Source organism: Pinus tabuliformis, chromosome 8, assembly GCF_031772625.1.
Source record: "Pinus tabuliformis cultivar Carrire ecotype Pingquan chromosome 8, CPIR1, whole genome shotgun sequence".
Lineage (NCBI taxonomy): Eukaryota > Viridiplantae > Streptophyta > Pinopsida > Pinales > Pinaceae > Pinus > Pinus tabuliformis.
Window position 1 is genome coordinate 1,717,535,114 of NC_142294.1, and position 22,480 is coordinate 1,717,557,593.

A 22,480-nucleotide genomic window follows, 5' to 3' on the forward strand; every position below is an offset into this window, starting at 1 on the left:
AGAAAATAATTACATAAGAATTGAAAAAAAAATTAGTGATGAATTATAACCTACCTTTGAAACCCTGGCCCACGGCAACTCTTCTCATGGTTATTTAATATTATCTTCTAATACAAACCGACCTCTTCGTTATTCATTTCTATGTCGATGCAAATAATATTAATACTTTATAGGGCTTGATATTATTTTGCCTGATTCCATTGTTGATTTTCTGAACGAGCAGAGTTCGCAAACGGCATCAATTTCGCATCTGAATCTGTAGGTGTGTAAAAATGGTCAAGGAAACCGGTTACTACGACGTGCTAGGAATCAGTCCCGAGGCCACTGAAGCGGAGATCAAGAAAGCTTATTACAGGAAGGCCAGGCAAGTTCATCCTGATAAAAACCCAAATGATCCTCAAGCTGCAGAAAATTTTCAGGTCTTGGGAGAAGCTTACCAAGTTCTCAGTGATCCAGAACTGCGGGTATTATATGACTCACATGGAAAAGCAGGTTTATCAATGGAAACAATGATAGACCCAGCAGAAATCTTTACTATATTTAGATGTGATTTATTTGAAGACTATGTAGGCCACCTTGCATTGGCTTCAATGGCTTATTTCCTGATATCTACTCTAGGTGAACCGATATATCTCAGTGAACTACTAGAAGAGATGAAGGGTGCACGAAAGGAAAGAGAAGAAAAACTTGCACAGATTTTGAAAGATCGTCTCAATCGTTATGTACAAGGTGACAAGGAAGGGTTTATACAACAAGCTAAATCTGAGGTTCAACGGCTCAAACCTAATGGAAGCAATGTGGTGCAGACCATTGGGAACATATATGAAAGACAAGCGGCAGAACAACTTGGAAAGAGGGTCATATATTTGGGTGTGCCATTTATATTTGAATGGTTCAGAAACAAAGTATATTTTATAAAATCTTTCGTCAGAGCAACAACAGGTGTTTTTGCATTACTAGGGTTACATCTCGGCATCATTACAAAGTAGGTTTCTTGCGAAGGTGATTCAGAATGGTATGATGAATTGATTATCAACTCAATCTGGGAAGTAAATGCGCCTGACATTGTGCGCACCGTCTCACACGTGTGCCACAGGGTGTTGCAAGATGAGAGTGCAAAGAAACGGAGTTGTTTATAATGCGATTTTTTGGAGATTCCGGTGACAGAATCAGGCGGAAAAAATTGAGGTTAAATCTTGATTTGTATTATTTAAAATGATTTTTTAACTGCATATTTGGATTCAACACCCTGAAAAACCCCTGGGAGGCTTTGATTGTGCAGAAACTAGTTATCAAACTTGTGATTCCAATAAATTGCTGCCGAATTTTGACCCGAAAAACCCACTGGAAAAACTTCCAAAAAATCACATTATAGACAACTGCCAAAACAACTGCCAAAGAAACAAGATCTTTGGGCTCGTGATGAGGGTTTGAGAATTCTGGGAAAGATTTTCCAAACTGTGAAACCACAAAATAAAGGTGGAATTCCAGAAAACGAATTGTGGCATGCTCTTTTGCGGCTCTGGAACGATCGCCCAGATTGGTTGAAGTTTTGGCATGCTCTTTTGCGGCTCTGGAACGATCGCCCAGATTGGTTGAAGTTTCCAAGAAAACGGTCGAAGTGGTTGTGGATTTGGTAACATTTATGCAGAGGGAGAACAATTGTATCTGTTTTAGTTTCTTGTAATGAGCTTCTATAGTTAAAGGATAACTCTGGGTCCATGGTTTTTGTTATTTTTAAGTAAATTCAAAGGTAGAAGTGCTTGTAGATTTGGTAACATTCATGCACATAGTAGAAGTGCTGGCAGATGTGGTAACATTTATGCACATGGCGGAAGTGCTTGTAGATTTGGTAATATTCATGCTCATGGTGGAAGTGCTGGTAGATTTGGTAACATTCATGCACATGGTGGAAGTGGTGGAAGTCCTTGTAGATTTGGTAACATTCATGCACATGGTAGAAGTGCTCGTAGATTTGGTAACATTCATGTACATGAAGAATAATGGTATCTATTTTAGTTTCTTGTAATGATTTTCTTTATGGAATTTTGATGGTGATAATAGAAAACTATATGAAGATAATTTTATTTTTAGAAATTATTGAATTGAGAGGCTCATTTTACAGGTCAGTATGATTTGTAAGGCAAGAGACTCATTTTGTAGCCAAGTATGATGTGTAAGGTTATCTGTCCTTCATCAAAATTGAAATTTTGCTTAATTTGACCAAAACAAATTTTTTTTAAATCTAAAAAAGAAATTAAATAATTATACAAAACATTTAAATAGTGTTGGCTAATAAAAAAAAATTGCTTTGAAGAAATTAGGCCACTCTCAATATTTTAACAAATTAAAAAACTGGAAAGTACACATCATACTAGGCTGTAAAATGAACCTCTCAAATTAATAATTTAAAAAATTAAAAACTAGACTGTAAAATAAGCTTTTAGGTTTAATAATTTAAAAAATTAAAAAAATACAATAATTAATATTCTCATGAATATAAATTTTGTTAAAATATTTTTGTCAACAAAAATTCTTAAAAATATAATCAAAAATCTTCCCAAAAAACCTCACCTAGCCATTCAAATCAACTCTTACATAATTCTATGCAAATTCTGCATAAGTTCAAAAACACCATTATCAAATCATGCAAATTCTGCATAAGTTCAAAGACACCATTATCAAATTAGATCTTAAAAAGGAACCGATCAGAGCCTATTCAAATATAATCGAAAATCTTTCCAAAAAACCTCTACTAGCCATTCAAATCAACTCTTACATAATTCCGTGCAAATTCTGCATAAGTTCAAAGAGACCATTATCAAATCATGCAAATTCTGCATAAGTTCAAAGACACCATTATCAAATTAGATCTTGAAAAGGAACCGATCAGAGCCTACTACGTCGGTTAAGAAATAAAAGGAATTTCTGTAATCAACAATTTTTTTAAATGGCCTTCTTAAATTCCAAAAATGTAATGATTTTCTTATACAATAGAAGGTATGGATCAAGATCCATGTAAATAAGATGAAACTTAGGATTACCATGAAATACACCATGAAAAAAGTATAGTAATTTTGAGAAAACAATAAATATGGCATGTGATGATGCATTTTATAATGTTAATTGTAAGCTCATTCTTCCCTCATACTTACGGACTGGGTGCTGAACTAGATTAACATGCAATTAATTTCGTAGGCTGGGATACATGTAGGGACTTTGGTCTTTTATTTTGCCGAAAAGAAAGATTTTGAGGAATAAGTTGTTGATCTCCGAAATTATAATGGTCAAAGAAAATCAACATATTTTTGGATTGGAGTTTTTAATTAATTATAGTGGTTTTGTAGGAGTATTGATGTTTAGGGTTCATAAGCGGATTCATTATCCTGACATGATATTGTTGATATTAGTATTAAACATTTACTTGTATAAAAGTTATGATAAGTTAAAAATATATTTGAAGTTAATTTAAGGGAGTTGTAATGTGATAAATATTTTACGTCTTATTTAGATGAAAATGATTATTTTTGAAATAATTGTGAAGTTCTATATTAGCTTGCCCATGATTATGCTTGTAAATATTACTATGAGGAATAAGTTGTTGATCTCCGAAATTATAATTGTCAAAGAAAATCAACATATTTTTGGATTGGAGTTTCTAATTAATTATAGTGGTTTTGTAGGAGTATTGATGTTTAGGGTTCATAAGCGGATTCATTATCCCGACATGATATTGTTGATATTAGTATTAAACATTTACTTGTATAAAAGTTATGATAAGTTTAAAATATATTTGAAGTTAATTTAAGGGAGTTGTAATGTGATAAATACTTTACGTCTTATTTAGATGAAAATGATTATTTTTGAAATAAGTGTGAAGTTCCATATTAGCTTGCCCATGATTATGCTTGTAAATATTACTATGAGGATCATTAGTGTATTTAAGGTTACATGAAGATGAATTCATTCAAAAGATACAGTCGAATCACATGTTGAGTGAATTTTTGAAGCTATTAATTTGAAGTGGCTTAACATATCATTGTTATGGTCAAACTTTTAGGCCCTTATCTACCCCAATAGGTCCTAGTAACAATGATATCCCTGATTGATTTCTTTACATTGAGTATGTTAATCTGATGAAATTGAAAAAATAAATTTACAAAGAAAATATTTTTCTTGAGAATATTTTCTTGGACATTAAATTTTTAAATGACTATATTCCATTTACTTAAAGTTTTTCATCAAACACAACCTTTGGTCTAAGTTTAGATCTATTTGCTAGTTCCAAAATGGTGGGTGTAGGGTTGAGGTGAAACAATTGTAGTTGTTCCATCATTTGTCTAGTCAGAACAATGATCGCACCTCCAACTCACTCAAAACACAGGGAGAAGAGTGTCATTGATATGGACTAAGACAATTGGATTATGAGGGTTCATATATTTTTCTATAAATGCTCGTCCTATCACCAAATTGGATGTTTTTCCAACGAATTGAATAGTCTGTGGTTCTACTATCATCCTCCCTAGTTTCTTTATGCAAATTTCCCTAATGGTTTTAATGTAAATAGGAATATCATTTATAGCTTGCATTAAGGGAACCTTAACATGGATGTTTTTATGCTAAAAAACTAGGTCAAATTTAGGGCATGAGTTAGGTTTCTCCAAGGTTAACCTCTCTAGATAGGGAGGTGCACTAGAAGATGGTAAAGGATTTGAATTTTGAGAAGTGTGTTTTATTGTAGCATCATAGTGTGTATGATTAGGACTTTCCTCCTTCATTTCCTCCTTAATGATGATAGGGAATTTTTTATGTTTTTCAAGAACCCTTCTCGATCTCAATTGGATGTCATGCACCTCAACTAGCATGATCTAATATGTAGGAAAGAGAAGCAACTCAACATTAGGGCTGCATTTGTTGAGGTAAATTAATGTGTTGGGGCGGTTGATTTTTTGGATATAATGGATAAGGCATGGAGTATGAATATTGTGGTGGCATAGGGTAGGAAAAGGTTGACATGTTTTCATAATTGTGCTCTCGCCACCCTTGTTTCCAACAATGATTTTGGACTTGTTATTGAGGGTATTCTTGGTAAGGCATAAAATAATTCCAATATTGAAAAGAATTTTGTTGTCCAAGGAAATTAGAACACACGTTAGTGGCATCTATAGGACATTCTCGTCAGGGGTGTTTTTGTCTGCATTCAAGACAAAGTAGAATGTGTTTCTCTCTCTTCTTCTTGCCTCTTTTAAATTGGAATACTTCTAGTTGTAAGTTAGGGTTTTCGAGCAAATCACTCTTAAATCTTTCTAATAAATTTCCTAATTCATTTTTAGTTACACCACTAGTCATGGACTTGGCATTGTTAAGGAGAGCATCTCTAAATCCTATTCTAGATCTTACTTGACTACGAGAGTATCTCCTGCACAAATAACAAATATGATCAAAAAGTAATTGAGAAGTGTTTCTAGATCCTAACAGATTCATCTTAAATACCCATTAGAAAAATAATCCTAATACTATCAAGGTCAAGTTTATGTTGCTCGTACCATTGAAGTTTATACAAAAACCTTTCAAGATAGTCTTCAAGACCCGCATCTTCTCTTTGTGCCATTTTAAAGATCTCTTCTCTCAAATCCCAAGATTTGCAATACTCCTGTAATTTTTAAGAAATGTTCTACGCATTCCATCCCATGTTTGGATAACATTTCCACCCAACCCCATGAACCGATAAATTGTTGTTTCCTTAAGGGTGGCGGGAAATAGTTTAAGCTTTTGAGCATTAGATGAGTAATCATAACTCCTACATAAAATGTCAAATGCATTAGGACTAATTGGGGAATGTTTTTCATCTATATTATCATATCAGGGTCTATGATAGGGAATCCAAAAGTTGTTTTCTCCTCTACATGTTTGTCCTCCATTAAGCACTTCCTCTTCTTCTATCATGTTGTTGTATCTAAACAGACTGTACACTATCTCCAGAGGCGATAGCTGAATGTGATTGGTTTATACATTTATATTTGTGTTCCCTGCCAAATCAACAACGAAAGCGGTGTCAATATTAGGGGCTACCCCTTTATCAACTATATGGTTATATATTGCAGAGTTACCCTCATCAGACCCCAAATGCAGGCTTATGACTTTGTTTATTTGGGCTTGCTTAGAGAATTTTCCTGCAACCGATCCAACATTAGCAAAAGGGCTTTCAAAAGTATTTTATTTACCCTTACCCTTAGCTTTGCACTTAGGACCTTTGCCATAATCTTTCTACAGCTGGCCACCCAACCGTAGGCTCAGTTGCACATAATATTTCTACATATGGCCACCCTCGAGCCCTCAATTAATGTACTACTGCCAGGGAATCCTTTGTCTCACAACATGTTTCTCCCCAAAGAATGGAGGAAGGAATGATGAACCACATATTCCTTATTGTGTATTAAATAGACCAAACAATGGAAATGGGTCTTCCTGCACACATTTCATGCGTCAACATGCAACTATTATTTCTTTATTTTAAGTTTTACTTAATTTAATATTTCTCTTAATTTAATTCTTTCTTATTTTATTCTTTTTTACTTTTTGTTAACTTTACTTATTTTTACTATTTGTATAGTTTAATTTTATATATATTTATTTAGAACTCCAATATTATTATTTACTATTTTATTTATTTAATATTATTTTATGTTCTTTATTATTTATTTACTATTATTATCTTTTCTTTATTTTTGTTATTATTTATTTACCATTATTATCTTTTCTTTATTGTTTATCATTTATTTGCTTATATTATATTATTATTTTAATTATTATTATTAGGTGATATTACAAGATATGTTGTGAACCAAGTAAAACAAAAAAAATTCTAAAGAATTTGTGGAAACATTGACTAGTTAACCATGCATTTATGTGTATGATTACTTTTTTATATGTACTGCAACAAGCACAATGTCTATATCTTTGCAAGTATAAGATGAAAGTAGGAGAATATCAATGATGATGAATGAAGAATACCAAATATCACAAAGCATTGAAGATGGAAACAAAGAGAAATGAACGAAAAAAGCATTGATAGTGAATATAAAGAAAGGACCAGTTCAAAGAGAGTTGAAGATTCATATTGAGATCACAAGTATTCATTAAAGAGGAGTATGAAGCAATAAATCTTACTTTTGTTGTTTAGTGAATGTCTTATATGTTAATGATGTAGACCAAGCCTAGAAATCTATGTAATAGTTAGAGAAGAGAAAAGAGCGAAGTTAGGGATGAAATTGCTTGAGATAATCATGGTTTGAACTAATGATCTAATGATGACAGTTTTTATTGCCACCTATTTTTTTTTCCCAAGGAAAAATTGTAATCTTCTATTAATTTGAAAAATTACATGTAGTAGATGCCATAGGCATATGCATAACTGTTGGTCAAAACTAGGTCCATAGTTGTCAAAAAATAATAAATGTGCCGAAGCCATAACCATTTTAGTGTTGTACATATTCACCACACAGGTGTTCAGAGTTTTTTTGCAGAGAATAGATAACATCATAAATATATACATAAACAAAAACTGAGTTGTTATGCCCTTCAAAAATTTTGTGCCTGTTCCCTCCGTGGATATGACCTGTCAATGTATGGCCGATGATAGTACTGATATTGATATGTTCCATGTTGTTCTTGAATCATCCACAGTCCTCTGGATTGTGTCGTGGCCTCCTTGGATAACTTGTTAGCAGCCTCGTTATGTTCCCTGTAAATGTGTTGATAGATGATAGAGTTAAATTGGGCCTTGTAAACCATAATCTCGTCCAGAATGTTTATGAGAGAATTAGCATGACAAATATTTATGTTGTTGAACTAGTTTATGATTATTTTGGAATCCCCAAACATTTGAATATTATTGCATGAGTGTGCAAGTGCAAAATGCAATAAGTGTCTGAGAGTAATCAGTTCTGCAAAATTGTTTATACCCTCCCCCAAACCCATGTTGATTTGGTAATGGTGCTAATCAGATAGGTATAGTAGAGAGTCGCCCCTACATCCATGCAATTGGGTTGCTCCAACGAAATATGCCCACGGGATAGTTTGATCTATAATTTCGGGGGCATGAGGTCATGATGTAGTGGGTTGTGTCTCCTCGGGGATTTCTTGATATGCAGCTGTAATTTTTGCAGTAATGAGTGGCCATCGTGCTAGAGATCCTTGGAAGATGATGTTATTTCTGGTCAACCAGATCTTCTAGCAAATGAGGAGGGGTAAGCATCGAGATTTGTTGTCCAAGTGCTCAACATTCCAATTGTTCCATGCTTCAGCGATCGACAGTCCGTGCCAACTGCCCTGCTTATTGAGGAGGTGTATTATTTGTTGCCACAACTGAACAGTGAGAGGGCAAGTTAAAAAAAGGTGTTCATTAGTCTCTGTTGCCTGAGTACAGAGGACACACCAATGCGGCCCAAATCGTGATCTGTGCATGAGATTTTCTTCGATTGGAGTCTTATTATTAAGCACATTCTGCATAAAAAGTCTGGCTTGTGGGGGGCTTTTAGTTTCCAGATTTTTGTCCACCATTCTAAGAGAGCCGGTGGTTTACGATCCATTAGCAAGTTTGGATATCCCGCTTTGGGAGAATATTTCCCGTGCTCAGCCAGGGTCCAAATGAGTTCGTCAGATCCCTCAGTAACGCGAACATGTGCTTCATTGAGGGCATTTATATAACCCTCCCAATTCTGGTGCCAGTTTTTGGGGATGCCCAAGTGTCGAGCAGATAACCAGGCTTGTTAAAAAATGGAGTTGTTCTCCCTATCTACAATCTGGCCAATCATTTTAATCTACCTCTGGTTTAGGAATTGAATAAGATCTGGGGGTAGATGATGCATATTGCCCCCACCAGACCATGGATCCAAGCATATGTGAGCCATGTTGCCTTCATTCATTTTCCAAGCAAGACTCTCTTGAATGTTGGACATAGTATGGAGGATGGATTTCCAAATGATAGATATCCCAGTTTGAGGCCAGGTTGGGTTGCAAATCCAGTCCATGAGATGTCGTGGCCAAATGTATTTGTGATAAGTGACTTCAGTCCAGAGGTTCTGTGAAGTGAGCAAGGACCATCCCATCTTAGCTGCTAGTGCATGTGCAAATGTTGAGAGGTCCCTTAAACCCCACTCTCCCCATTTTTTTGTTATAGCGATTTGTTTCCATCCAACCCAAGCATAGGGCTTGCCTTCTTTGTATCCATTCCAAAGGAATCTGTAGCAAATCTTTTGTATGCGGGCAAGAATTCATTTAGGAATCCAGGCCAACGTCATCCAGTATATAGGGGTGGCTTCCAAGACAGTTTTTATGAGAACGAGCCGACCTGCCCTTGAAAGGAAACGATGGTTCTAGTTTTTCAACCTCTTCTCAATCTTTGTAACAAGCCAAATCCAATACGATAGCTGTGGGGTTTTAGCCTAAAGCCCAGGTACTTTAGACCATCCTCCAAGAGATGTTGTTGGAAGGGAAAGAGATGGTATGCAGATCTGGCTTCCTGGGGTGATGTAAAGGAGAGAGTAATGGTGGACTTGGTATGGTTTGCTTCCATGCCGGTGGCTTTTGCAAAGAGTTTAAGGATGTCATGGAAGGTAGATGAGTCCCGCAGGCTGCCATCAAGGAAGATAAGGACATCATCGACAAAGAGTAGATGGGTGAGGTGGCAGAGGTCATTCATTTGTATCCCATGTAATCGACCTTCCCTTTTGGCTGATGTGATGAGTCTGTTAAGGGCCTCCATAACAATTAGAAAGAGAAGAGGGGAAAGAGGGCATCCTTGCCAAAGGCCTCTCTCAGCATGAAAGAAATGTGAGGCAAAGCCATTAATGAGAACACTAAAGGTTGTTGAGTTAATGCAGCACATGATCCAGTTGACGAAGGGAGGGGGAAAACCTAGATGTGTGAGGATCATTTTGATATAGATCCAGTTGACCTTGTTGAAAGCTTTGGCTAGATCAATTTTGAGAATGGCTCCTTCAGTCTTTTTGTGATTGATGGAGTGAAGGGCTTCTTGTGCAGTCCCTATAGCTTCATGTATTTGTCTGTTTTGGAGAAAAGAAAATTATTCGGAAGAGATATGTCTAGACAGGATGGGCCGGAGCCGATTTGCAATGATCTTGGCAATGATTTTATACAGGCAGTTGCAAAGGGAGATAGGCCGAAAATCATTGAAGGATGTAGGGGAGTCAGATTTTGGGATTAAAGCAATGAAAGTAGTATTGATGGCCTCATACATGCGCCCAGATGATCTGCATTCTTCCACCACCTTAAGTAGGTCAGGGCCAATGAGTTCATAAAAGGCAAGGAAGAATTCAATGGTCCATCCATCCGACCCTAGGCTCTTGTCTTTCTTGAACCATTTTAGCGTTCCTTCAGGTTCCCCCTATGTGACTGGGGAAATGAGATCCTCGATTGAGTCCTCATCAACAAAACTAGAGAAGTGCCCTGCTGTTTGGACAATTTCAGCAATGGATGCCTCTCGGGGGACCATGAAGATATTTTTGAAGTGTGAATTCCCCAACAGTGAGAGTTGACTGAAGGAAGATGCATTGCTTCCATCTTCCAAAGGCATATGTCAGATAGTATTGGAGATTTTCCTTCCTTTTGCGTAGTTTTGGAAGAAATTTGTGTTTTCATCCCCTGCTTGCAACCAGATTGCTCGGCTTCGAAGTCTCCATGTTTCTTCCCTCTCCTTTAGAATTTTGATCTTTTGGTTTTCTAGTTCAATAAGTTGATCCTTGGCTTCAGCAGATGCAAACCCCCTATTTTTCTCATCCTGAAGTGAAGGCAGAGATTGCTTTACTGTAGAGAGGGTGTTATCATCTCTCTTGATTTTTTCCTTGTCCCATTTAATGGAGAGCTTTTTGAGCATTGTGAGGTTATAGCAGAAACCTTCAGCCCAAGTTCTGCTTCTGGATGGCGGATGGAGTCACCAAAAATCATTTATCATTTGGATGTAGGATGTGTCATTTAACCAAATGGAGTTAAATTTGTAGCGTGCCCCCGGTTTTTTTTGTGGACCCGAGATCTCCATGAATATGGGGCAGTGATCCGATATCCCACCCAATCCCACCCATTATTTATAGAGGGATAGATTTTGTATCAGAGTGTCCTTAATCAAGAATCTATCCAACCTTCTAGCTAATGCAGCTTCACCTATTTGCCGATTTCTCCAAGTAGGTAGGGGCTTGTTCATGGGAATGTTTGTCAAATGATATTGTTCCAGTAGCATCTCCCTAGTTTTAGTGAGCCTGTCGACTTGTGCATTGGTCCCCTAGGATTCTCCATATCCTATAGAGAATTTTAGATCGCCCCCAATGATGAGATTTTCTAAGGACATGATCGATAAGTTGAGAAATCGATTCCAGTATGCCTCTCTGTTATGACATGGTCCATAAACATTGACAATGCGGAGGTCCATTCCCAATTCAGATGAGAAGATATCAATTCCAATAAATTCGTCCCCTCCCCAAGAGGTTTTCAAGTTTATGGTACAAGGGTTATAACCTAAGGCCAATCCACCTGAACGTCCAATTACATCCAAGGATTGGAAAATCCAGCCAGGCTTTAGGGAGCCGAGTGTACGAGAGATGAGGTCAGCTTCTCCCAAGGTTTCTTGTAGGAAGATGATGTCTAAGGATTCAGATTCAAACAAGTTTTCTGAGGGCTAGTTTTTTGGGCAAGCTAGCCATGCCCCTATAGTTGTAATATAGCCACTTCATGGGGGCAACTATACATGGGTGTTCGATGCTCTAAGAACTCGGTCAAGTGTGGCTTGTCTACCAGAGGTAACTTCCGCCCCCGCTATCAGAATAGCTTTGGATAGGTGTGATTTTTGGCCACGGATGGGCTTGTTTCGAGGGGGGAGTAATAGGCCCAAACCCGATCTGCCATCCTGTGGAGTGGCAAGGCGAGATCTTAGGTTATAAGGATGGGGAGAAACGGAGGGGAGAGATGGGATGCATGAGGGGACAGGGGGAAGATCGGGGGGCAAACATGGGGGGGGGGGGGTAGTGGAGAAAGTCGATGGACGAGGGGTTAGGGGACAAGGAATGGAGGTTAGAGTACCACCTAGAGATGCAGCATGCACATGAGATGCAGCATGCACATGCGATGCAGAGGATGTGTTGGAAATAATACTGAGAGGGGGGGTGAACCAATATTATCAAATTCTTTTTAACAAATCTTCCTTATTTATACTTTGAATTATTTTTGCATATCAGTACCATAAAATAATGAGCATGAACAAGAAAAACACCAAAGAACGCCAGATGTAAGGTGGAAACCCAATGTGGGTGAAAACCACCTGCTGCAATATGTCGCTATCTTCTTTCAAATTAGAAACTCCTTTTACAATGATTTTGTACTGGTGCAGTCCTTTACCAGTACACAGGCTGCAACCTGCAGAGAGCTACAACTCTCTCTCATTTTCCAGTCTTTCCTGGAAGGGAGTTACAACCCCCTACTTCTTTTTATAAAGCATCAAATGATCATCAAGTACATGTAAGTTACACAATCCACTGCAGTAATCAGATCAGCAATAACAGAACTAACCCAGAACAGAAAAAATTCAATCAACAGAAGATCTTAAGACAGATATGCAGTTTTTCCTTCTGTGGCCTGCGTCGCTATGCACTTCACCTTCTGCTTCCCTGCGTATACCCGCAGAGATCCTTCTGCCGCACTGCGTGTCCACGCACTGTTTCTTCAACCGCTCTGCGTACTGTTACTGTAGGTACGCACCCAGAGACACTATCGCGCTGCGTACTGTTACTGCAGGTACGCACCCAAAGATACTATCGCGCCGCGTACTTTTACTGTGTGTACGCACCTGAACCTTTGTCGCTCTGCGTACCCACGCGTTCTCCTTCTTCTGCTCTGCGTACCCACGCAGATCTCCTGTTTCTGCTCTGCGTACCCACGCAGCTCTCTTGTTAAACACCTGCGTACTTCTGATTAGGGCCGAATTGGCAGTCCACCAGAGTGGCACAGTTGCTCAGATCTGATCATGCGCTCGAGAGATCACCCTTCACAGATTCGCCTTCAACTTCTCTTACATATAGATCAAGCTTTTAAGACCATAACCCAATATTTCAGATCTTAAGATATCCAATTGCAAAGATGCTTAGCCAAGTGATCTCCTTTGCTTTATATAGGCAAGCTCCTCCTAAAATCATGGACCAATACCACGATCCAAAACCATAATAACACAAATACTGTCGGCTAAATACCAAGGGTTAAACATAAGAAACCCCACGTGTGCTTTTCTCTGCCTTGAAATGAGTGCATTGGGGGTACGCACCTCCTGAACGGCTGACCTGCGTGACTGGCCGCGGTCCCTTCACGGTGTACCTGCGGGTACGCACCTTCTAAACTGATCTCCTGCGTACTTCTTAATTTTCAACATATTGAGAGCCTTGCCACGGGTGTTGCCATCAAGTACAACATCTGTAACATATAGCCATACCAAAAACATAATGCCAACAGGATGCAAGTGAGGAAATAAAAGCAGAGATCAGGGAAGGAGGAGTACCTAAGGTGCAAGCAGCCTCTGCAGTAGCCCGTGATCTGGTCATCAGCGGGGAGGGTGGACGAGGTCCGCTGGGTGCAGCCTGTGGAGTGGAAGATGTCAATCCGATTGTAGTCACAATAGCTGGTGGAGATGGCCCTGAGATGGGGGCAGTGTGTATCCCTGCAACATCCTCAGATCCCACAGAAGGGTCTGTGTCCTTTCACATCAAAGGGCATTCCTTATAAAGATGCCCAACTTTGTGGCATCTTCGGCATCTAAAGGGGACACCTTCGTAATCCAGGATTTGGATTCTGGTAAAATGCCTCCATTGCAGTGTGATTTTTTCTTCCATACCTTCTCTAGTGTCCAGGTGCACCAGGATGCGAGCTAATGTTCTGTTCCTAGACTGAATGTAGGATTTGTCGTAATCCAAATAAGTACCCAAGGAATTCCCAATTCAAACAAAGACATCTTCAGACCAGTATTGCAGTGGGAGCCCCAGTAATTTCACCCAAGTGGTGCGGCTCCGATCTACTCACGTTCAGGGTCGAAGAGCGGGCTCCATCACTTCAGTAAAACTGGGGCCATTTCGATGGCCAGTAACGGGATAGTGCCAGGGTGGTATTTTCTTCTAGAGAAAACTACAATGCAAACTAGCCTCGGGGGAGTATTTGAACCTCAGGGAGATCCTTGAAGGTATTTCCCCGGATTTCTTTGACCCAACGACTAATTCGCTCAGTAGTGTAAGCTCGGCCTCTAACCCTACCCACCAGGACCTTCCCGGTCGTGTTAACTACCTCGCCCATGTTGAGTCCTTCGTCGAACTTGAGGGTGAAGTCCTTCTAGGAGGCCTTCACACACTTTGTTTTTCTTTTCCCTGTTCTGGGTGCTGTGGGGTGGTTTAGAAGAGGGTTAGTTGTACCCTGTGTCTCGTGCTGAGGTCCCTATGCAGAGTGGCGTACTTTGATGGCCGAGGTTTCGAAACACCCAGAGGGAAAGCCTGTGGCTGCTGCCGCTGTAGCACTGGATGGGGTATCTATCAGGGGATGTTGCTCAGGAACTCCTAGAGGGGCAGGTCCAGAAGTGGAGGAAAGGTGGTGTGCACAGAGGTATTCACCAGGAGGAGATGGTTCGAACAGTGGAGAGGAGGGTGAGCAAGAAGCTAGGAGGTGAAGGGTCACCGGACAGAGTGGCGGGAAATCAAGGTTCGATGAAGCGATGGAGAGACTATCAAAGTGAAGGCTCGAGGCGGCGAGCTGGTGCGGAATGAGGCGACTAGGTTATGGGGGACCGGCGAAGGGTTAGGTCACCGAAAGATTTGTTGGTCGAGGTTTGGATCAGTCATGTAGTCGACTTCATCAAGGATCCATGGTATCCATGTTGGAGTGGGCTCGGGGCAGCCGTAACTGTCGGGGGGAGCAACAGTCAAGGGGCAAGTGCAACAGCTAGTAGGTGGTGATAGCGTACCCTAGGAACGACATCAATAGTAAAAAAACAGGGGGTAAGAAGCAGTTATTGTGGCTACTAAACGAGCTTATGGTCTCCGTTGCCTCCATCACTACGAGCTCCGTAACCTCGTTTTCGTCCGTGCACGGTTAGGTTTGACCACCTATTGTTATATAAAGGAACAAATTTTACATTAAAACTACACATAGGAACAATTTTATTAATGTAATTTCCCCTTTGTGGGTTTCTTGAGTGTAAACTCCCATTGTCTCTTAAAAGTGTATGCATTCAAATGGTTCCATGATTGTGATCTAGAAGAGATAACTTCATTTTGCAATTTTTATCAAATATTTTCAAGAATGTTAGGATCCTAGATATGGATAATGATGTGGTTAGACTTGCATGGTGGGTTCTATGTTGGATGTCAAGAAAAGGAGATAAGATATTTCGCACTTTTTTTGTTAAAATCCATTTCTAAAATTTGCCAATTTGAGTTGAAAATAATCAAAGCATTGAATACTTTGCTCAACTCCATGAATAGAGAATGTAATGTATTTTAGTATGAATCTTATGAAGATGGCCATTCCTGTTGAGCCCCAAAGCTCCCTCTCTTCTACATACTTTCCTAAACCTTTTCTCTTATATTTTTCCATACCAGTGCCTCATAAGCTATCAAAGATTGTTACATATTGATTCTAGGAGTGCATTTAAGTGATTTTAAAACTATATCCTTATGTGTGCTATTTGATTTAGATTTTGTTCATCAGCTACAGAATGTAGCCACTTTCCGCAGCTGACTCGCAATTTCGTAGTTGTTTTCATTGTTCTATAGGTTACAGGTGTCAGCAGGAGAAACGAGGCACATGGGCAGTTCAGAAATGATCCATACATGGACAAGATCCTATTTGTTTAGCTGAATTTGTGAAGAAAGGCATCGGTCATAGGATGGTCAACAGAGAGTCCTATGTCAATTAAGACTCTGTTCTAGCACATGAAAAAGTCTGAAACCGTTCCTGGGTTCATGGATCCATTTTTGCCATCTGCAGGCCATCTCCATGATGCAATCTAACATCCACTTTTTGTAGATTTAATGTTTATGGCAACCAAGAGGCTGAACTTCCGGATTCTGGCCTGTTCACGTGTCCATTACTGAAGATTTTTCTCCAAAAGATAGTTATCTATTTCCTCTATAAGTATAAGCGTTTGCAACGCAAGTAGTTAGTCTTGATGTTGTTGTTTTAGCGTTAGTTTGTTGTTGTAACCAAGAGACATATCCTTTGTTTTGTAATACAAAAACTCTATTTTCTTATGACTGTTTAAAGTGTGGTTTTGAGGTGACAGCGTATTAATCCAAGGCTGTGCAGAGGGCCCCTGCTGGCTGAGGTTTTGCCTTTCGTTTTTGTATAGTTTTTCATGCATGTTTTCTTTTATTTCAACTGTACATTTCTCATGATTTGTTTATGGTATTAATCGTTTCACTTCTGTACATGTTTTTGAAATATTGTTATACTTTTCACTGACACTGAACAATGCATTTTAGGATAGGTTATGCACGAGATCTTTAATATAATTTTTGCATCAAGTAGTGATCTGAGATTTTCTTCCCCTGCTAAACTTTAGATTTTAATTCTAGTTGTTATGCTTTGATTTCAGTAAGATTTATTTACTGCTTTTAGCTAGTTTAGATATCAAGTTCTTCATGCTATATGACGATATCTCTGGTGCCTTTAGCTTAACCCTGTTTTAGAAGTTAATTGGAGATCTATTGGATTATAAGTGAAGTAATTTGATTTTACTTTCATTACTGCAAGTAGATAGTTTAGATATCAAGTTCTTCATTCTATATGACGATATCTCTGGTGCCTTTAGCTTAACCCTGATTTAGAAGTTAATTGGTGAGCTATTGGATTATAAGTGAAGTAATTTGATTTTGCTTTCATTAGCCTGCAAGTAGATAGCTTAGATATCAAGTTCTTCATGCTATATGACGATATCTTTGGTGCCTTTAGCTTAACCCTATTTTAAAGTTAATTGGCGAGCTATTGGATTATAAGTAAAGTAATTGATTTTGCTTTCATTAGTCTGCAAGTAGACAATTTAATGTCATTCTTTCATGTCATATGATGATATTTCCGGTGTCTTTAGCTTAACCCCATTTTAGAAGTTAATTGACGAAATATTGGAATTATGGGTGAAATCAGTGACTAGTTTCCAACTTCTTTATTTTTGGTTTTGAGTGCAGTAGTTTACATTTTATTTCTGCAATTAGATGGACAGTAGAGGCAGTAACCTCATGTTCAGTACTTCATCTTTTTCTTGATTTAAATAGATGCATGTTTACATTTTTGTTCAAGTTCTGATTTTATAAATAGCATGTTTTTGAGATTTTTGAAGTGCTAAGTTTGGAAATTACCATAAAAGGCGTAAACCTTGTCTTTAATTCTGCATCCATACTTGATCTTTAAAGGTATTCTTGAAACAGTATTCTTGAAACCTTAGACTAGGATTTCCATTTGCATTAAACACTTTAGGAGACCCACAAGAAAAAAAACCCCAAAAACAAGATAAAAACTGAAAACAATAAAGTAAAAAATAGGTTGTCACATACAGTGCGCCACACTTCATCAGTTTACGATCCCCGGATTGATAATTAATGTAGCAATTTAGGACACACTAAATTGACTAAACATTTTGGCGCCATTTCCAGGGAAGTGTAACTAGGTAGCCTATCTCTTACATTCAAAAAATAATAATAGGGAAAATTTGATCATTTCTTGAAGTATGCTCTCCTCTTGCACCTAGTGTGACCTCGAGGATCAGAAAAGAGAGTTATTAGTTCAATAATTTCTTGAGTATGCTCTCTTCTTGCACCTAGTGTGATCTGGAAGATCAGAAAAAGGATTATTAGCCCAATTAAAAATTTTCATTAAAAATAAAAAAAATGACATGCATAGAGCAAGAGATTCTAGGGGAAGGTTTATAGCTAGGGCCAAAAGTTCGATTTTTACAACTCCAACTACTTCAAGGCATAGACAAGATACACCTCCATCCTAGACTCATACTCCCAGCCTTAGGATTCTTGGAATTCAAGGGGCAGCAACTGAATTAGAAGATTCTCCCACACTATCTACTAAATCTGACCTAGGAGAAGAACCCTTCTTCACCTCTATAGGGGAACATATTGCAGTAAAAGAAGTAGAATCACCCAGAGAAGAAGAAGAGGTAGAGACTCTCTCTCATCAGCCATTAATAGAAGAACCAGAAGACCCTGAGGAAACTATCATGGCAGAAGAAGTGCTAGATGGAGAATTTCCACTATTTGGAGGAGGGGGTAGAGGTAGAGGTAGAGGAAATAATGGAGGTGGTGGTAGAGGTAACAATGGAGGAGGTAGAGGTAATAATGGGGGAAATAGGGGAGGAGATAACTCATTTGGATTCCCTATAGTCGATGAGGAAACCCATACAACAATGAAAAACATTTCACCATTTGTCCTCCCAAACTTTTATGGATTGCGAAGTGAGGATCCTGAGACATTTCTATTTGAGTTTGAAGTCTTATGCCGAACCTATGACTATCTAGAAGACTCTCAAAAACTCAAACTGTTTCCTTCAACATTGAAAGGGGCTGCTCTGAAATGGTTCATGGGATTAGTCACTCAATCTATTAGGACTTGGAATGATATGAAGCAAACATTTTTGGATAGATATCTGGATTATTGTATGCCCACTATTCATAAGGATGAGGTATTCAAAATGAAGAAAAAAGAAGATGAGAACTTGGAGGATTTACTTGAAAGATTTCAATACAACTTAAAGAGAGTGAAAATGAACAATTTAGATGAGGAAACCTTGAAATCCCTTCTATTGAAAGCCATTAGAGATGAATGGATAGATATTTTAAACATGATGGGGAAGGGAGACATTTCTCAACTTCCACTACATGACATAGAAGAACTATGTGTCCATCTCTCAAGGGGAAAATCTAAAACTGGAAAAGGGCCTAGAGATCCTTCTCTTATTAGAGAAAAAAAAATCTACAACTAGATCAGTAAGTAGGGCAGAGATTGGAAATATGCTTGATGAATTCAAAACTGACATTCTAGGGAGCCTTAGTGAACAAGTAGACACCGTTAAAATTCAAAACAAGCAGAAAATAGAAGTTGATGCCTTAGCCATCTTTTGCCCAAAATGTAGAAAGAAACATGCTCTAAGGGAATGTCCCTTGGATGCAAAAGTTGTAGAAACATGTATGATTTTCTCAGAAAGTCATGAGACCAAGGATTGTCCTTCAATCCCAGGGTTCAAAGCTATCTTTCAGGAGGAACCAAATTCAGTAGAATCTCTTTGTTTTGTTTCAAGAAGACCTTGGCAAGGGCAACAAAATCAAGGATTTAACAATCCTATGAATTTTCAGCCCCCACCAAATTGGACTTCTTGGCAACAACCTTCGCCCCAACCTCAAAATCAATATCAATCTCAATCATGGGCACAAGGGGTACAAAATCCTTATGGGAGATTTGCTCAATATTATCAATATCCTCCATCTTATCAGCGCTATTCTATCCCACAAAATCAACAACAAAATCCACAACTTCCAAATCAAAGTCCACAACTTTCAATGCCATTTCCACATCAACAACCTCCTCAACCAAATCAAAATCCTCAACTCTTGCTTCCATTTCAACAGAAGCAAAATCAACTACCAGCCTAGCCATTACCAAATACCAACAACAAAAACCCTCAGAATGCTTACATGGTATAAGGACAACAATTTCCTACCTACATGATTGTTCCTCTAGATCTTAATGATGTTCAACTTAAATCTGGTAGAATTTTAGACAGGGAAAAACCTTCTATAGATGTTCAAGAGCAAGATGTTTCTAAGGAGGATTCTCTTAAAGTCAATAAAAGTTTTGAAGAAGCATCCCTTCAAAACCCAATCATTCAAAAGAAAAAGAAAAAGAGTCAACCCCCACAACTCCTATAGTTGAGAAACCTGTATCTACATCCACACCTCCTTTCCCTGAGAGATTACAAATTGACAAGGAGGTGGAAAAACAAATCTTGTTGCCTGGCTATGATTTCCTAGATGAATTAAAGAATGTCTATATCAAGATTCCCTTGCTACAAGCCATTAGAGAGATTCCTATTCTAGCAAAAACAATAAATGAGTTGAGTATCAAAAGACAAGGTAGGAAACCAAGAGACACAAAAAGAATCCACCTGGTAGGAAAAATAGCAGATATCATGATGGGAAAGATTACCATGCAGAAATATGTGGATCCAAGTAGCCCAATTGTCAAGACACGCATAAATGGAATAGAAATTCCAAATACATTGATTGACTTATGGGCTGCTATAAACATTATGAGTAGACAGACTACAGAACAACTTAAACTTCCTAATCTTCTTTTTACACCTACCTTACTGTAACTTGCAGATAGATCAGTAATCAAACCAGATGGTGTACTAGAAGATATTTCAGGCTCCTTAGATTCTTAGGAATATCTAGTAGATTTCATGATTTTAACTCCCAAGAGTAATCTAGGAGGGCACCCACTCATCTTAGGAAGACCTTGGCTAGCCACAGCTGATGCTTTTATTAGTTGTAGATCTGGGGACATGTACATTTCTGATGGTAGTTCAACAAAGAAATTCACTTTGTATCCTCCAGCAAAAGCCATTACAGAAGTAGGAGACAATGAATGGGTCGATGATGAAGATACTATACAACCTGTCTTTACTCTCTCTGAAGTTAGTGAAGATAGTCAAATCTTGAATACATTAGAAAATTTTGAAACATCTTCAGAATATGACCACACACAATTTCAGTTAGATTCTGATATTGAATATTTGTCATCAAGGCAAATGTCTCTCTACTCTATGGAAGAGTTTGGCAGTTCTGCAGTTGAAATTTTTCCAGGCAAAACATTGAATATTAACAAAAATTTGGAAAAGTTACAACAGGAAGAGCTAACCAAAATCTTGCAAAAACATTCTGCTGCATTTGCATGGGAGTATACTGATATGAAAGGTATTGACCCTAAGACTTGCATCCATCATATCTATATTGAGGAAAACAGTAGACCAATCAGACAACCTCAGAGAAGGATGAATCCAAATCTTAGGGAGATTGTGAAAGAAGAGCTCCAAAAACTACTCAATGTGAACTTCATTTACCCAATTTCAAATAGTCGATGGGTTTCTCCCTTGGTTATAGTACCCAAAAATAATGGTAAATGGAGGGTGTGCATTGATTATAGGGAATTGAATAAAGCAACCTTGAAGGATCACTTTCCTTTGCCTTTTATCGATCAAGTATTAGATACACTGGGAGGCAAAAATTACTTTTCATTTCTGGATGGTTTTAGTGGTTATAATCAAATTCAGGTAGCACCTAAAGATCAGGATAAAACCACATTTACTTGTCCATGGGGAACTTTTGCCTACCGAGTGCTTCCTTTTGAATTATGCAATGCACCCGCAACATTCCAAAGAGCAGTACTAGGAATTTTTCTAATCTAATCCATGATTGTGTAGAGGTGTATATGGATGATTTTGCAATCTATGGTAATACATTTGAAGACGCCTTAGAAAATTTGGAAAAAGTCCTTATAAGATGTAAAGAAACAAACCTTTCATTAAGCCATAAAAAATGCTTTATGATGTTTACTGGAGGCATTGTTTTGGGACATCATATTTCGGGGTATGGGATTAAGGTTGATAAATGAAAAGTTGAAGTCATCTCCAGGTTACCTATTCCAAATTGTCAAAAAGATGTTAGAAGTTTTCTAGTTACCGAAATAGCATCTCCATTCTTCAAACTGCTTACAAAAGACTGTGAATTCAAATGGAGTCATGATTGCCAATCAGTATTTGAAGCTTTTAAAACAAGAATATCTGAAGCGCCTATCTTGAGAGGACCAAATTGGAAACTTCCTTTCCACATTTCTACAGATGCTTTAGATACAGCTCTAGGAGCTGTATTGGGACAAAAAGACTTGGTTCCTTATGCCATTTATTATACCAGTAAAAATTTAACTCCCCCTGAGTTGAATTATACTGTGACTGAAAAGGAGTTCTTAGTTGTTGTTCATGCAATTAATAAGTTCAGAAATTATATAACAAGCTATGAAGCTTTTATTCATACTAATCATTCTGCAATTAGATATCTAATGAAGAAACCTGTTACTAATGGAAGAATTACAAGGTGGCTCCTACTTTTGCAAGAATTCAATATTACTGTGTTAGATAAACTAGGGAAACAAAACACAATCGCTGATTTCTTGTCTAGGATTCATAATATCAAAGAATATTCACCTATAGAAGATAAGTTTCCTGATGAATACTTATTTGCAGTCACTACTAAAACTCCTTGGTTTGCAGATATGGCTAACTATTTGGTTACAGGGAAACTACCTCCACATTTATTTCCTAGTAAAAAAAGAAAGATTATTCAGGAGAGTTCAAGATATGCATGGATTTCTAACGAATTGT

At 38.0% G+C, this 22,480-nt stretch overlaps 1 pseudogene; it reads left to right on the forward strand.

The window, feature by feature from the left end:
• Window positions 1-272: 272 nt before the first annotated feature.
• On the forward strand, window positions 273-13,782 carry LOC149242915 (chaperone protein dnaJ 10 pseudogene; annotated as a pseudogene).
• Window positions 13,783-22,480: the final 8,698 nt, after the last annotated feature.